Genomic DNA, 15,489 nt, shown 5'->3' on the forward strand with positions numbered 1-15,489 from the left:
TTCTTCTCTTGTCTAGATGAATCACAGCTGGCTTCTTGTATCCTTCTGACCTGCTTATCACAAAGTGGACCACATCCCGATTCTCTTTTCAGCACACTTATTCATTATTTACAATATAACCAGGCTTAGTAATCCTACCTTATTATTATAAATTTTACTTTTAATTTGTTTCTCCCTTTTGAAATTTTACTATAAGCATTCGAGGAAAGCTCTGCTGCATCCTTCACAGTTTGCTTGGTATTTATTCTGCAAAATATTCTATTTTATCACTCTGAAGTTCCTTTTTTCATAAAACACTAGAACACAAAATCCATCCGAATTTTTTGCCACTTTATAATAAGAATGGACTTTCCTCCAATTTCCAATAATATGTTCCTCATTTCTGTGTGAGGTCTCATCAGAATAATTTTTACTGCCTATATTTCTAACAACATTCTGTTCTTGATCACTTAGCTCATCTGTTCATGATCACTGTCTAAAATGACAGAAGTTATAGTTCTTTTTCTGAGATCATATAAGAATCAACTTCAATGTTCCATTCATGGTAATTGTATTAGTCACTTTCCTGTTGCTGGGAGACGATACCCAACATCTGCAACTTAAAGGAGAAGAGGTTTATTTTGGCTAACAGTTTTAGTGGGTTCAGTTCATGGTAGGCTAGGTCCAAGAAAGAAACAGCATAGCAGGATGGCATGGATCACTACATAGCAGCCAGGAAGAAGAGAATGGAGGAGTCTGGGACAAGAAGGTCATTCTTCCCACTCTGTGACCTGATTCTTCTGACCAGCTGCCCCACCTTCCATCTCTAAACAGCACAGTCAGCTATGCGCTCATCAATGTACTAATCCACTGAGGAGTATAGCACTACAATGATCCAATTCCTTTCCAAAAGCTCCACCTATGATCAGGAGGTTTTGGGGGGGACATTTTAGATGTAAACCATAATAATAATAAAGCTTTTTTCCAGCAATACACTTTCAAATTCTTTAAGGCTCTACTACTACCTTGTTCCAAAGCCATTTCTGCACCTTAAGGAATTTGGTAAACAAATACAGTAACCTATGTCTTGGTACCAATTTCGGTCTTAATGTGTTTGGGCTACTATAACAAAATACCTTAGATTAGTTAACTATAAACAATAGAAATACATCGCTCACTGAACCCTGGGAAGTTCAAGATCAATGTATCAGTGGATGTGATGTCTGATATGGCCCTATCCTCAGAGGAAGTATCTGCTAGCTATGGCCTTGTACAAGGTCAAAAGGGCTTTCTTGAGCCTCTTTTAGAAAGGCACCAGACCCATTTTCTAATCACCTTCTTAATGCCTAACCTATTAATACTATCATGCTGAAGACTAAATTTCAAGTTATGAATATCATGGTTGTGAAAGGATGCAAAATAAAGCAAAGTGATTCTGAAGGGTTATCATTGGAGTTTTATCTGGAGCAAATAAAAAGTCCAAATAAGTTTGATTCAGTTTCCATTATAGTAAATCTTACTCCCTTGTAAATGTTGAATGTTAACCATCCAAATCATAGCTATATAAAATGTCTTCAGAAAACAGAGTATTCAGTTAAGTTAGTTTACTTGTTTCCAAATGTTTAAATGATATGTGTGTTTATATTACTCAGAGTATGTTAAAATTAGCTTTGGGTAGAAGCAGCATGGTTTAAAGAAAACTGACAGATAACACCAGTATTTGAAATGTTAGTTCTAACTGGTAAGATGACCTTTCATAAGCTGATGACGTATCTCTGTCCCTCAGCAACAAAAGTCAGATTTCTACTAGGACAGCTAAAATGCTATGGTTATACTTTACAATGATCTGCACATTAATTCTTAAAGAAATTCAACTAAGCATATAAACTGTAAAGACTGATGAAAGCTTAGGTACCAGTCAAGTATTCTCACCCAGAAATGCTCCCAGGGAATTTTGAAGGAATACCAAGGATTCCATTTTGAGCATTTTTCTGTACTGAGCTTTTCTGAGTGACAGTGCAAGCTCTCACCATCAAATGAAAATTGGACACTGAATTAAACATATGCCATTTGTCATTACTTACAACAAAATATCTTTGAATGGAGTTTATCCTTCTAACATATGACATTTCTAACTGTGTTACACTTTGTTGTTGTAAGTACCAAGAAAAAATACACCCTTTATGTGCCTACCTCATCCTTCTTGCACATGGCTTTTTCCACATGCCCAGCATCTGCCTGAAATTACCTGCTGATGAAGTAATTTTTAGGCAGCAAACTGTGTCATGTGATTCTCCATACTAGGCTCAATTGAACTGCATGAGAAATAGATACGACTCAAAGACAAGCCAATAATAGATTGGCCAGTGGCTTATATTCCGACATCATTGTAAAATATGAGTTGAGCCTATTAACTTTCTTCTCCTTAGAAGTGGAACTGAGAATTAAGAAGAGAATGAACAGACTTCAAGAGGGCAATGACTGTGGAAAACCATTCAGTAAAGACAAATCCTGTGATGAGGTTGAGAATGTGAAAGATTTGTTAAAAGTGTGAAGGGATCAGATGAAAAGCGAGGAAAAGAGCTCATGAAAGAAACATTAAAGTGACCTGAGGTTCATCAAATATTTCTTCTATTAAAATGAAAAACAAAAATGTCAATTACATTATGCATGACTAATTACATTGCTCATTAGTAATTACACTGTCCTAAGACAAGCATAAGATTTGGATTTGGTTCCGAGTTTTATCATGCATGAGTATGTCTGCATTTTTGTGAAATAGGTCAATAATGCAGGTGTCATGGGTTTGCACCAGGAAATAATGTATGCAAAGAGTCTTGTAACTAGTGAGAAAAAGGTTTCAGAATACAGTATATTAATACATAATTCTCAACCATCAGTCTTGTTAAATAACTTGCTTTCACCAGATACATTTTGGCATTCATTTTAAATATAAAAAAGGCAAATAATTTCTCAATCTATAGAATATATCACATACCCTACAGAGACAGATCATATTTTAAGAGACCGAATTTTTAAAGAAATTAGAAAAAAGCTAAAGTTTTCTTTACCTCTATTATGACATTACAACTAAAATCCTTTAATTATATAAATGAATTTACCTACAATGAGCTAAATAGCAGCATTCTAAGAAAGATAACAAAATATTTCTGTTGTCACTCTCAGCAGTTGACTTTTGATTATGTTAATAAGTAGGTAATTTTTATGAAAAACATGCTATATTCAGAGATTATGATAACCAGAAATGTGACTTATACTCAACAAAAAGTTATTTCTCACATTTTATTGGTTCTATTAGTCAAAATCTGTGCACTCATACATTACTTTAATGAAGGTTTTATTGATGTACAAAGAGAGTTTTAGAATGAAGGTGTGATGGGATTGAGCTCTGCTGACACAATTACAAACATTCTTGCAGCACTTCTATAAAACACCAGCAAATGAACAAGAAATTATACAAAACTTGAGCTTGAGCACAGTCAGCACAATGGGAAATGGCTAGATCTAAGGATTTTGCTGTGGTGAATGTTCGGAGACCTAAATCAGTTTATCTATGGCTGTTGAGGTTGATATCCTTGATACTCACAAATTAAGAAAGGAAATTATGCTTCACTTAGATAAAATATTTGATTCTATTTTAGTGGCATAAGAAATGCTAGGGGAGGTAAAAAAAAATTGGTTCAGAAAGGAAAGAAGGAATGAGGTTATTTGATTTTCACTTTTTCTCACTTTATTTGCTGGATTTGTAACCATCCTCTCGAGATACTCACCTTATAAAATAAATTTAGACAAAATACATGGTTTTTTCAGTAAGACAATATTTAAATTAGAATCACACTTGTACATTTCCAAGATGCTAAATAATCCACAAAGAAGGGCAGCAAAGGTAAATAAGTTCATTCTTAAGTATATTATGAGAGAAACTTCCAGTAAACTAACCCCATAACGTAGTAGGGGAACATGACACCGACAGTCGGACATAACAAAAAAGAAAAGAAAAGATAAAAACTCTTCAATTGTTATCAGTTCACATACATGAGGAATGTTATCCAACTTCTTAGTGATTCATGTGAACTTTCTCATCCAGTCAATCAATAAGATAATACAGACACATGACTTTCCATATTATTGTGTCCAGAAAGCACGGTGACATGTCCTAATCACTTTTAAAATCCAGTTGACTAGACTAAATCCCTGGATTGGACTGACCATTCCCTTTCTTCCAAATAGTTTAAATTTGACTTTCAAACTGATGTCAGATGTAGACAGTTTGTAAGAGAGAAAGAACACTACTCTGAGGTGACTACTCCACAAGTCATTTACAGTAGAATTTAGACACATCTACTAGATACAATTAATGTTTAGCTTACCTTGAACATGTTCTTCTAATTAGAATACAAGAAGTCACTGAGAATTAAATAACCAGTTATTTTAAAACATAATTAAAGAAAAATAATACCAGGAGAAAAAGCAATAAAGAGCATTATGTGATTTCATGTAAACCCCACCCCAAACATAGCTTGTCTCCCAACCTTTTAATCATTGTTCTGGCCTCTGACCCAATCAAAAACACAATATTTGAATAGTTTTGTGCAATTGTGTGAGAGCTCTAGCATGGTGGTAAAAGAGTTAAAACATGTTTTCTGGCTTACTATCTAAGTCAAAGTCACTTGAAAAGCAGGTATAAAAGATCACTTTGACATTTGTGCTGCTTATTAAAAGCAGAAGATGAGATGGCCTTTGTATACTAGAAAGATACAACATTCTGTCCTCAAGGATGAGAAGCTGAAATTTAGAGAATATGATACAGACCTTGTTACAATACCACTTCTCTTTCAAATCGCCACACGTAATTGAGTTTCCTCTTTATCACTTATTACTCTTTAGTAATTTAGTAGTCTACTTCTTTGGATCTTCATTTTTTTATGAGGGCTCCCATTCTGTGTACATCTTGTATACTATTCTTTTACTTTATTATTCTAACAAGTCAATTTGGACCCACTCAAGGGACTAAGAGAAAGGAGGCAGAATTTTTTCTGTCCTTATGACAGTGAAAAAGAGAGATAATATCATGTGGTATTGGAATTCACAACCCATTAAGATTAAAACCCAAAAGACAAAAACCTGTACTTTTAAAGAGAAATACTACCTTTGCAAATGAAGTAATGTTTCTATTTCCTATTAACCTGACAACTGTGTTAATTCTGACATGTCAACTTCATTGGATTAACAAACACCTCCCAGATTAGTAAACCAAGCTCCTGAATGTGTCTCTGTGAGTCATGGAAGCATGGCATTTAGCCATTGCATATGGTCCCGAACCTATTTCTTTCTGGCAATCTTGCCCTGCTCTGCTTCACGGCTGCCATGGATTAAACATCTTTTTTTTTTGGTACCTGGGATTGAACTCTGGACCTTGCACTTGTGAGGAAGGGGGTGGAACCACTGAGCTAAATCCCGATTAGCATCTTTATTTTGCTTATATTTTTTGTCATGATGCTTCTGGCTTGGAGCCACCTGGTCATGGGCTGATTATACAAAATTAAATCTCTCCTCCTTTAAATTGTGAGTGACAGGTATAGTATCTAGGCCCGGAGAGAGCTGACTGAGGCAGCAACTTTACCGGGGAAAGGAAAATAAACATTGTTCTTTGTCTTTTGCAGTCTTGAAAGGAACTCAGAGAAACTCGAGATAAAGGCTCAGTGTCATATATAAAGCTGAACCTTGTATTCTATGGTCATCCAAAGTAAAACTGACTCTAAATGTTAATGAGAGTCATTTCCACATTGTCTTGTTAGGTGCATATACTGTTAGCAACAAAACTCCTAACTTTTTGGCTGGATTTTTAATGTCCTGATTCATTTTCCTTAACAGCACATTGTGAATATTCAGTTCATATGGACTATGAGGAATAATGAAAGCCTCATTAAATTTTTTTAATCTCAGAAAAATTTCTATTACTTTATATATACTATATATACATACTTTATATTACTATATAATTTTCTATACAAATTACTGCATTTGTTTCAAAAATCTTGGAAAGTGTATTTTTGGAGTTCACTATATTTGTCATGCCTTTTATTGTTTTTATTTTTTGACAATAACAAAACCGCTTAATATCATTTCAGATTCAACCCTTTCCTTGTACACATGTACACAGAGCTGGAATAATTCACTTACGTAGTTCAACATCTCCTTTGTTACAGATAGTAAACATGCAGATTTCTCCCTCAAGGAAAGAAATTTCTTTCATAAAATAATTATATATACTGTTCAGTTTTTTCTTTACTAATACATTTGTATTGTTATTGCACCCTGTCAGATTAGTTATTAGCATATGCCTTCAAACAACACAAAAGCATTTCTCCCGATTTTGTAAAAGCCCCTTTAACACCTCAAAACATATAATAACTCTGACTAGTAAAAAAGAGAAAATAAACAGTGTAACAGAAGTAACTGCAAGAGCAAGTGAAGCACCTAGTTGTTGCATTTCTTTTGTTCAAGGAACCGAATTACATCTGGTGAATGGTCCCTGTCTAAGTATTTTGCAATTCAGAACAGGTGACTGTAGACGATATTTGCAATAATTTTTTCATTTCTATTTGAATAAACAATTGAATTAACAGCTTTAGTCCTAATCTGAGGATGGAAATTGGCTGAGGAGGGAGAATCTCTTCCTTCTTAAAAAAAGAACAAAATAATAAAGGCTTAATCCACAAATTGACCTTAAGTGGGACCAAAGACCTTAAAGATATGACAAGCCTAGAAGAGAAAGTATGAGGATCCTTTGCCTAATATTCATATTGAGCTTATGTTCATTGTAAATTGGATTACAGGAAGGGATGACTAACATATCCATATCCTGGAGAAAATTAAGTGCAGTGGATTTTTTTTCTAAAGGAAAAATCAATAAACAATAACAAACATGAAATTATTCTGTGAAATTCCTATACCAAATCTCCTGAATAGGACTTTTAAATTTTTGTTTTAATTTGTAGAGGCCAGTACAAGAAGAAAATGTAGGACTACTTGTTCAAAATATTAAGAACTTCAAAATGACAATAGCAGAGATTTAACCTAGGTGGGAGATGAGACTCTGCAGAAGGAGGAGGTCCTTCTAAGTTTGGGAACCTGTGTATACAATACACTTTGTTCCTAAAGGGAGCCCTGGACTGGCCTTGTAAACAAGATAGCAAGGACTCTAATAGCAGTCTGATTCCAATCCTGCCTCCACTGACTCTAAATGTGACCTTGAACAAATTATCCACCATTCTAATTCGCAGTGTCTTCATCCATAGAGAAGAGATTACGATGCATGAACAGCACTTGTCATAATACCACCACACAGTATGGAATCAGCAAACAGTACATTTGCTACTTAGCATCACAACTGTGCTTAGGAGCCAAGCCAGGAAGTAGTTTGTAAGTTGATATTTCTGTTTCTTTTGTTATCTCCACTAATGTCATACTTACAACTAATACGGTAATGTAAGAAAGAATTACTGTTGTTTAGTTAGCATTTGTATTTTTTAAAGAAAAATTGAAATAAAGTTAACACCAAGTTCATTTTTTCCAATTTAATATCATCTGTGTTGTACAACAATATATGGGGAAAATGTGGGGCAGCTAGCTGAACAGTTGAGAAAAATTTCAAAAGGGAATTCACTTCCCTTGGGTTCTGTACCTATTTCACATTACCTGTGTTAGTGATGCTGAACATTAAATTAGCAATAACCACTGTTACAGCTAGAATGATCTGACGCTGACTACCAATCCATCGCAATGACCACATTTCTTCAGATCTAGTAAAACATCAGTTGTAACATATAGGCCATAAATGGATGACAGGCTTTTGACAGAGAGAAAAAAGAATTAAAATACCATATATGTATTTATATGTTATAACATTTTATTGACCCTCTGATCTTTTCACAAAGTTTGTTCATTTGTTTGTTCACTTAAGTTTGTTTTTCTGTGATGTAGAATGTACTGATAAAATTCTTCTAACTTTTTTCAAGATGAGAATTATTCTGTCCCTCTTTCTTTTATCCTCAAATATTGATGGAGCAATTGTTAACTGTCAGACACTATTTTAGTCATTTGGGATAGAAAAAATGAGCAAATAAAAATTCCTTGTCCCATGGTGACTCCATTCTACTGGGAAGATTTTCCAAAACTGAAGTGAAGTGAAGTATAAACTTATTAATGATAAGCAACATGGAAGGATGTGTTTCTTTAAAGAAGAAAGACTTGAAATTCAGAAATCTGTGATTTTAAATAGAACCCAAATATTATATGAGTTAAGTTGCTCCCTTGCATATTGTGATATCAGTGGTGACTCAATTGTACTATAACCTAGATTGAACACAATCATCATTTGATTAGGTTTTACTATGAGATTTTATTGTGCAAAGTAGTATTTTGAATGAGTGAAAATACTAATTGAACAGGGTTTCACACTGCACAGTATGGACTGTTTGATAATAAAAAAATCAAAACTGTTTTATAAATAGAAAAACATGAAGACAGTGGACAAAGAAGTCCATTATGGGTTACATTGCAAAGTACCGACCCAAGTGTTTAGCCCATACCAGACGAACAAGGACATTTCACAGAGAGTCCTGGAAGCCTCTTGTCCCCTAAAAGTGAAGGAGAGAAGCAGGCTCTATTTAGGTGTGTGTGTCTGGCTCGCCTGATAAACACTGAGCACCTCCAGGGATTGCTTATATTTGATTCCCCCTGCTTGTCTGGGACATGAGGACATATAAAATAATCAATAAAGAATTATAGGATGAAGAAGTGACTCTTTCATTCTTTCAATTCATTTCTCATGGGGCAGAGAGAGCTTTGAGAGGGAAGTGGTTCTTATTTCTAAGCAGATTATAATTATTTCTGAAAATTTTGTTATTTCTATAAGACTCTTCATATAATGACAAATCTGTACCTATGTTCTCCCAGATTACTGGAGATATTTGAATTCTCCTTTAATAAAAGAAGTTTCTTCAAGATTTTTGTTAGAATCTCTATTGTTTCTTGTCAGAATGTTTTACAATAAATATGTTATAAAGGCCAGACTTACAATTTCACATCAAAGGAAAATAACTTCTAGAAGAATATTAAGTTGTTCTACATTTAGGGCTGATTTCATAAGTGGGACAGTAGAGAGCAATTGCTCTAATGTTCATGGTTTAAGGTTGCAAGTTTAGCACAAATTTCATTTTGTGCTACTGGTGTGTAATCAAAAACTGTTTTATATTCACTTACACTGAATCTCCACATGTTTGTACTATGATCTAATTTTGTGTACCATAGCTGATGGTGTTGCACCAGATACAAATTATTTTCACTCCACACAACTCCAAATTCTGACTAAAATTTAGACAAAGTAATAATAGAGTCAATATAGTTCACGTTCTCACAAAAGTAACAAAATAAAAACATCAGAAAACAAGAAATAAAAACAAATTCAAATATAGTAAAAACACTATTTCGGTAAGATGAATGTCATTGATTTTTACTAAAATAACAGGTCAGACTTTTGTTGTTATCTATGTAGATAACTAACACAACCTTGGAAATATGTCGATATATCATGGCTCTTCATTTTTGTCTACCAGTTTTATAAGAATTACATGATAAAATACATGTTTTATGATAATATGCTTATTTGTTAAATAATATTTGCATAATCAAGGACTAAATTAGGGTAAATTATATAGATGGCATTTTCTAAAAATGAAAGCAAAGTGACTAGGGCAAAAATTGTTTTCTATATTTGAAATAAATATTGTTTAATTTTCTCTAAATTTAAATGATGCGTGACTCACTAATACATGATAGACTCTTTTTTAATGTATTAATAGTCTTGATTATCTACTTTCTGGAAGATGTCTCTACTCATTGTTTGCTATTGTTCAGTCTGGGTTGTCTCCCAAAGCCTACTGGTAAAGCCTTGCTCTGAAGCATGGTGCTAATGGAAGGTGGTGGAATCTTTGAGAGGTGAGGCCTAGTGAGCTGTCATCAGGTCTTTGGAAATTTACCCTTGGAGGAGACTATGATAACTTGGTCTCTTCTTTTCCTGTCTTTTGCTTTCTGGCCATGAATTGTGTGTTTTTGTGATGTCACAAACTCCCAGAATGACATGCTCCCTATGTAAAGCCAAAAATCCCTGGGGCCAACCAATCAAGGACCCAAAACTTCAAAACTATGACGCAAAGTAAAACTTTTCTCTTGGTAAGTTGATTATATGAGTAGTTACATTAACAGAATGCTAACTAACACACTGTTTTAGGCTCTGGGGTATGAAATAAAGCTATTAACAACATGCTTAAAGTCCTAGCCTATGTATTAGGGGCAGAGACTTGTAACAGGTGAATAAAAATACAAATTAATAAAATTGAAAATTGCAATGATGCCATGAGAAGAATAGGGTAAGGAGGAAGAAATTGAAAAGTATAGTTACCCTACAGTGCTGCTCAAGAAAGGCAATTTAATAACAATGACATTTTGGGTATGACTTAGAAGATATGACTTTGGAAGGTATTTGGAGATCTGAAGAAAGCTTCCTAGGAGAAGGAGCAAACACCAAAATCATAGGTTAGGAAAGAACTTGCTGAAAAGATCAGGGTGATTAGAACCAAGGGTTCCAAGAAGACAGAATAAGAAATATTAGAGAGAAAGTCAGGGATTGACTTAAAGTCATGGAAGCTGTGGAGAGGAATCTGGGTTTTATTTCAACTGTTAGAGAAAACTACTGATATTTGTTGAGTAAAACAATGATCTTGTTTTATTTATAGTTTTAAGAAAGAACACACTTACCCTTGTTTCTTCAGGGCAAAGATGGAAAAAGAGAAATAAGACCCCTGAAAGTCTATAAGAAAGTGATTAAATAGTATGCATTATGGTACTTATGATGTCAATGGAACAGCTGGTAAGATGTACCACGTTATTGTGTTACTTATGATCCTAGTGTTTCAGTATGAGCAGGAGAGAGATACATTTCTTTGGTGATGTTGGTTATTTTAAATAACTAATGAAATGCTATGAAAAAAGAAACAATAATATTTCTGGATCAATCACTGGTCTCATTTAAGCAGATATAAAATCCACAACTATTTAAATAGCTTTTCCAGCTGGTGCTAGAAAGAAAAAAATATTCAAAGAGTATTGTGGTTCGTGGTCATTTCTGAGTTCTGAGGAAAAATACATATATTGCATAAATACACAGACAGAGGTGACATTCTCAAATATATCATTTAGAAAGACAAAAGACAAAAAATGCTTGCATTTACCCCTGGAGTGACTATATATTTATGGTTTCACTAAAAATCTGTATGGTACAATAACAAAAACACAAAAAGTGATGGCTGCAGAGTTGCATGTCAGTTACCTAGCACTAAGTGCCTGCCCTAAGTCATGGAGTCACAACAATTGTTAAAGTTGGAACTCAAGCCTAGATAATTTTACTCCTAATCCCTTTGCATTAGTGGTTAATTTTAGTGACACACACACACTGAATTAGTTTTCTTTGTAGAGTTAAAACATTCCAGCTGATAAAGACTTTTCCTATTCCACTGATTGTCTTGAAATACATATGCAGAACCTGTTTGGTTGCAATATGCAGAAATAAGAAATCTCATAAAACAAGTATGTCCCACTGCAGGATGTATATTGGCCATTTTAAAGTGAGCAAGCCAATACCACCAGCAAGGACATAAATACACTATGTGACAGCATAATTAATCCTCCATTACACAATCAATAAGGAACAGTGATGTTTCTTGGGAAATGGAATAGAGTTGAATGAGCCTGAATTTCCCTGAGCACAGATGTTGAGTCGTCATTCGATGAATCCTCCCTGGAGGGGAATGTAACAAATACATGGAACCTCTCAAGGACAGCCAGGGTTGTAAATTGTAGGCTATAAAAATAATAATAAAAATATTGTGCCAACATTTATAATTTATTTGTTGGATGCAGAAGTGAGAAATAGGGGTTAGCTGGCGATACTAATTTGAACTAGTGTTGGCAAATCCACGCTGCATACTAAATCATTGCTCCCTGCATTTCATTTAGCTTGGAAAGATATAATAAAACTCAAACAAAGGAACTTCCTTTGGACAAATGGAGTTATGGACCCAGATTTTTCTAAGGTGAGATAAAGTTATCAGAGGGTTTATAAATTTACAGTTTTTCTTGACTTACAAAGGGAAATTTTAAGCACACAGAATATTGGGTAAAGTTATGAAATCAAAACTCAATTGTTTTTCAGAACATGCAAAATCACACAGTATGTTTTTATTGAAATTTATCACAAGAAACTAAAAATCACTAAATAAAGGAGGACATCTCTGTTAGTCAGCTTTCCACTAGTATAAAAGATACCTATGATAAAGCAGTTTGTAAGAAAAACAGGTTTATGTTTGGACCACAGTTTTGGAGGTTTCAGTACGTGATCAACTGGTCCAGTTGCTTTGGGGCCTTGGTAAGGGAACACATCATGGAAAACTGCTTCTCACATGACCAGAAAGAAGAAAATGAAACAATGTGGGTCCCACAATTCCTTTTCAAGTCCCAACCTACCACAACCTACCAGACACCAAGAGACCCAAGGTCCTAATAGCAACTCTCACTAACTCTCATCATCTTGGAATCAAACCTTTAGCACATGGGCTTTGGGGAGGGGGGGGGCGCATTCTAGACCCAAACTATAGCAACATCACTGTGAGACAGAGAGAGCTTGTGAAAAGATTATAGCTGTTCAGCCTCAAAAATGTTGCCTGATTTCAGCTGAACTTTATACTCAAGTAGTCTTGGGCAAGTTTTGTAGTCCCCCAGTGCCTGTAGGTGGTTTTAGATACCCTTGCTACTGCACATTCATGACTATGAAGTGAGGTATCCAAGAGAAGCTAGGGTGCATTGTGTTTAGCTACCTGCCATTCCTTGCTGGGTGGACTGGCAAACTTTTAGGTTTCTATATACTTCATTTTCTTTATCTTGTCAATGGACACAATGACAACTTTAAATAATTTTCAGGGATTAATGAAAACATGATGCATGTCAAGTTTGAAGTACTATGCCTTAGAGAAAGTAAGAGCTCAATATCTGTTACCATTGTAAATCTACCATTTTTCAAAAATGGCAAACCTTCAGTAAAATTTTGAATAAAAGGGTTAAGTATGGTTAGAGATTCTAGTGCATCTTTATTGGTTTTCTATTTACAAATACAGTTTATTGTGGTTTAAAGATTTATAAAACTTAATTATAAGATGATTAAGGCACAAAAAGAAAAACAGCTCTTCTTGCCTGGTAATTTATTTGAAGGTTATTCCATTAGATATACAAGCTTTTCCAAAGGAGGAAATATGGCTACACCACTCCACATGCAAAGGGACAAAGTGATAAACATTTTAGGTCTATTTGGAGAACTACAAGAGTTGATGGATGGTAAAGTAAAAAATGAAAAAATGGGTTAATGAGCAGAGAGAGGATGACAGCACAAGAGATAAGAAGTAAAATTATAGTATTATTGTTAAGCAATAAAAGCCTCCCAGAATGTGGTTCTATGTATGTTAGAATTTATTTTTCAGGGTTGGGGATGCAGCACAGTGGTGAAGCCCTTGCCCAGCATGTGTGAGGCCATGGGTTCAATATTCAGCAATGGAAAGAAAATAAGATTAAAAAGAAATGAATTTTGGAGGACTTCAATGAGTACGAATATAAAATAAAAGGTTACCAAGAGAACACAGTTCCCCTTGGAATATCAATAATCGTTATTGTAAGAGTTCAATCCTGAGCTGGTATAGTTTATTGTTATTGTAAGAGTTCAATCCTGAGCTGGTATAGTTTATTTTCTCTCACTTAGATTGTATATTATCTCTCCTAAATTACAGATATAAAGCTTACAAAAGGCAGACTGATCACATTGTTTAAAGAAGGGGAGACTCCATGCATTAGTCCTTGACCAGCTCAGTGCCTATGGATTCTGTGACCTGGCTTAGGGCTCCTACTAACTCCAAGCTAGCTCTGATTTTTGTTTCCCCTTGGCAGGGGGCAGCAGAGGTGCCAACCAACTAATGGACCTGAATGTAGACAATGCCAATACCTGGGGAGAGAAGGGTAAGCCTAGAGGGTTGAGAGAATCAAGGAGAATTATGGATCCACACAGCAGCACTAGCCCCAAGAAATGCCCACATGCACTGTCAACTAAAAATTCAGTTTGGGGCTTTACTTCAAAGGTAACTAACTGCTTCATGGCAGTCTAAGGTTGGAAAGGAAGCCCAGAACAGTGCCTGCCATATTCCCAGAGAATGTTTAATCAGACCCTCTTTTGGGAAGGGATTAACTGTTTAAGACTGGGCCACAGAACAATTATAGAACAAGTCCTCTTCAGGCTTTTCAGTGTTACCCTCCCCACAGTGCCTGAGTGAGAAACAGACACAGAGAGGGTGCTGGCTGGACATACACTCCTGAAAAGTCTGAAGGACATGTACTCTGGCTTGAGAAGTCAGGCTTGGCAGTTGTGGCTTCCAGAGTCGGCTGGATCTGAAAGTGCTCAGACTAAGGCCGGCAGTCTGTTTGAATTCCTGCTCCACTGCCTACATCCAGAACAGATCACTGGTCAGATTGATTTTCCCATCTACAGATGTGAACAAGAATATGCCTCAGCTTGAACAGTTGCCACAGTCTGGGGTGTACAGAAAGAGAGGCCTCTGAATTAAGAGTGTACCTCCAAAAACCTTAGAAGTTACGTGGAGAAAATTGTGACTTGCTGGATTCCAAGACTGGATATCATGGAAATAAAACCTAATTTAAAAATAGAGTGGAAAATTTTTTTATATAGTTGCTCTAACTTTATTAAATAAAAAATTTTTTTCCTTAAATTCTTTTATTGGTACATTTTAGGTATACAATACATTTACATTTATCATTAGGTGCTTGTACCTGTACATGATGTATCTTGGTTCTTATTTTTTCTCCCTTCCCTGTGTGCCCTTCACCCCCCCTTTCCCTATTTACATAGACTTCGTTTCCATTTATTTCTTTTCTCATAATTTTTCCTTTCCCTTTCCTTTCCCCTTCCCCTCCCATTTCCCCTACTCCTTTGAACCTTTTTTTCCTATTTCAAATTATTAATTATTCAAATTTTTATTTACACTTTCAATTTCTCACACTAGTGAAACTATTCGGTATTTACACATGTGTGTCCTGTTTATTTCACTTAAGAGCATCGCCTCAATGTGCATCCATTTAGCTCTAAATGGCTCTAGTTTCTTGTTTTTTATGGCTGAGTAGTACTCCATTTTATTAAAAAAAAACCCACATCTTCTTTATCCAGTTTCCAGTTGATGGGCACTTGGGCTGTTTCCAAGCTTTAGCTATTACAAACTGTGCCACTATAAACAAGGGTGCACATATATTGCTGTGGTATGATTCTTTTAATTCTTTTGGGAAAATACCCAGCAGGGGGATAGCTGGATTGAATGG

At 35.1% G+C, this 15,489-nt stretch overlaps 1 long non-coding RNA gene across 1 annotated transcript; it reads left to right on the plus strand.

The window, feature by feature from the left end:
• The first annotated feature begins 9,902 nt into the window (after positions 1–9,902).
• On the plus strand, positions 9,903–14,808 carry LOC110345518 (uncharacterized). The gene is made up of 4 exons (XR_002388909.2): positions 9,903–10,236; positions 12,079–12,155; positions 14,053–14,121; positions 14,648–14,808. It is a non-coding gene; the product is annotated as an uncharacterized LOC110345518 (long non-coding RNA).
• Positions 14,809–15,489: the final 681 nt, after the last annotated feature.

Source organism: Heterocephalus glaber, unplaced genomic scaffold, assembly GCF_053883595.1.
Source record: "Heterocephalus glaber isolate CG9 unplaced genomic scaffold, H.glaber_assembly_v1.0 deba00001606, whole genome shotgun sequence".
Lineage (NCBI taxonomy): Eukaryota > Metazoa > Chordata > Mammalia > Rodentia > Bathyergidae > Heterocephalus > Heterocephalus glaber.